We start from the raw sequence: 2,871 nt of genomic DNA, 5'->3' as shown, positions 1-2,871 counted from the left end.
AGATTTTTAAGATGTGAGGCACCTCATGAACCTGCCTCGTAACTAACTAAGTTCTAACTGAAGTATTAACAAAATAAATACCAAGGAAGAACCAAACAAATTACCACTCAGAAGTACCAGCCTAAGTACAAACCACACATACCAACCAAAAGTACCAACTGAAGTACAAACCGAAAGTACCAACCTAAGTAACAACCAGAAGTACCGGCCTAAGTACCAACTGAAGTACCAACCAAAAGTACTAATAAGTACCAATAAAAAGTACAAGCCTAAGTACAAACCACACATACCAACCAAAAGTACCAACTGAAGTACCAACCAAAAGTACTAACCTAAGTACCAATAAAAAGTACAAGCCTAAGTACAAACCACACATACCAACCAAAAGTACCAACTGAAGTACAAACCAAAAGTACTAACCTAAGTACCAATAAAAAGTACCAGCCTAAATACAAACCACACATATCAACCAAAAGTACCAACTGAAGTACAAACCAAAAGTACTAACCTAAGTACCAATAAAAAGTACATGCCTAAGTACAAACCACACATACCAACCAAAAGTACCAACTGAAGTACAAACCAAAAGTACTAACCTAAGTACCAATAAAAAGTACAAGCCTAAGTATAAACCACACATACCAACTGAAGTACAAACCAAAAGTACTAACCTAAGTACCAACAAAAAGTATTTAAAAAGTACCAATCAACAATGTCATCCAAAAGCATCAACCAAAGAACATACCAAAGGTGCCAACTAAAGCACTATCTAAAAGTATTAATCAAAGAACCAACCAAAGTGTCACGTATCCTCCTAGTACCTCAGTGGATTCGGACTCGATCCCCCAGATTCCTCTGGGAGATCACCTGACTGCTAAACAGACTGCAGACAACGAACATCACGTGGACTCCACTTCCCAGAACTCTCTGGGAGGTCACATGACTCCACATGTGACAGAGCGCTCCTATCAGCGGTCTTGTTCTCCTCAATATTGATTCAGATCACCTGTGTTTAGGATCGCATGACTAACCTAGCCTAGTATTTAAGCCCGGGCTTTAGCCAGGTTCATGGTGAAGTACTGCCTCCATTCTGTGAGCCTTTGCCTTGGTGTTTTGACTTAGCCCTATTGGATTGTTCGCCTGATTATTGTGTTTTGGATTTTGACCCCCTGCATGTGTTTTCGGACTACGTTTTGGCCTATCCCTTTTTGGACTGTTCACCATTCTGGTATGATCCTGTTTGTTGTCTTTTTAAGCTCTCTGGAACTGACCCCTGCCAGTTCTTTGACGACGACCTTGGATCCTGTAAATATCAGTAAGGCCTCTTCTTGTTTTCATGTCTGCGAGCATCTGACTTTGTCTGACACATTACACAAAGAAACTCACTCACTCATTCACATTTGACAGGCAGACGATTCTCCACAAGGGGAAAGTGTTGGCACTCAAATAGCTTTTAGTGCTTTTTCACAGCAGTGCTTTGCATCAATGACTCTCTGAATCCTTTTTAACTCAACTTGAGCGCGCAGGACTTCAGTCTTCAGTGCCCCCTAGGTCCAGTTATCTCAAAAAAGCTGTAAAGTAAGTTGCTCTTACAGTTCATTTTTGGCATATTTATTCATTCATTCATTCATTCATTCATTCATTCATTCATTCATTCATTCATTCATGTTTTACAGTGTATGCCTGTGAGGCAGAAGGTTTAAAAAGTGCAGCAAAATAGAGCCATCAATAAGCTTGAGACAAAAAGAAAATAAATGTTTGGTTGTGAACGCATAACAAGGAGAAATAAAGCTGTTTCCCTCTAGAGCATTCTACTAATTCCACTTCAGCTCAAAAATATCGAGAAACAGTAACATGGATTGTGAGTCTCTGTTACAGCTGCATCCAGGCACGTTTTCCACTGCACTTTGGAGCCCATTCTCCAAAGTCCTCCCTCAAACTGAAACATATGCAAATACATTTTTCCATGTACATGATGCATAAACTGCATCTTTAAGCTCACGTGTATAAAAGTCTGTGGAAACCAGTTCTGAATTCAGCTACTTTAAGACGCATGAAATGTTGACAAAGATGCCCAATCGCGCGCACACACGGCTTGGTTAAGCTCCGTAGAAAAGCACTGACAGTAGAATAGGACTCTCTGGAGCAGCCGCACCTGAGCCTAAGCGGAAAGGTGGAACAAACTCCCTATTAACGTGACCTGTTCGCACCTGCCTTTTGCAAACAAGTGAGATTTACCATGGCTTGTGGTCCCAACAGTGGGATTTAAACACTGTTAGAATGTTCAGGTTTGAACGCTAATACACACCGATCAGGCATAACATAATGACCACCTCCTCGTTTCTACGCTCACTGTCCACTTTATCAGCTCCACTTACTGTATAGCTGTACTCTGTAGTTCTACAGTTACAGACTGTAGTCCATCTGTTTCTCTGATACTCTGTTACCCTGTTCTTCAGTGGTCAGGACCCCCATGGACCCTCACAGAGCAGGTACTATTTGGGTAGTGGGTCATTCTCAGCACTGCAGTAACACTGACGTGGTGGTGGTGGGTTAGTGTGTGTTGTGCTGGTCTGAGGTCTGAGTGGATCAGGCACAGCAGTGCTGCTGGAGTTCTTCTTCCAATGACAGTTATTTATTTTTATATATATATATATATATATATATATATATATATATATATATATAACTGAATGCAGACGCATATCCTCTTGCTGCACTCACATGCCGGGCTTTATGCAAATGAACTGAGTGGTGACCAATCAGACTGCTGATAAGTGGTGCGTTAAGGATTACATCACGCCCACAGTCACATGGTAAGACTCAACACTGGAAAGTGCGCTGAGCGTGAGACATAATGATAAAAACATC

The 2,871-nt window shown here is 41.2% G+C and overlaps 1 long non-coding RNA gene across 1 annotated transcript; it reads left to right on the top strand.

Moving 5' to 3' along the window:
• Positions 1–1,098: 1,098 nt before the first annotated feature.
• LOC108430849 lies at positions 1,099–1,739 on the top strand. The gene is made up of 3 exons (XR_001858103.2): positions 1,099–1,315; positions 1,408–1,578; positions 1,677–1,739. It is a non-coding gene; the product is annotated as an uncharacterized LOC108430849 (long non-coding RNA).
• The last annotated feature ends 1,132 nt before the right edge of the window (positions 1,740–2,871 follow it).

Source organism: Pygocentrus nattereri, chromosome 30, assembly GCF_015220715.1.
Source record: "Pygocentrus nattereri isolate fPygNat1 chromosome 30, fPygNat1.pri, whole genome shotgun sequence".
In the NCBI taxonomy this organism is placed as follows: Eukaryota; Metazoa; Chordata; class Actinopteri; order Characiformes; family Serrasalmidae; genus Pygocentrus; species Pygocentrus nattereri.
Note: the sequence above shows the minus strand (reverse complement) of the source record. Positions and strands in the feature narration are given on the sequence as shown.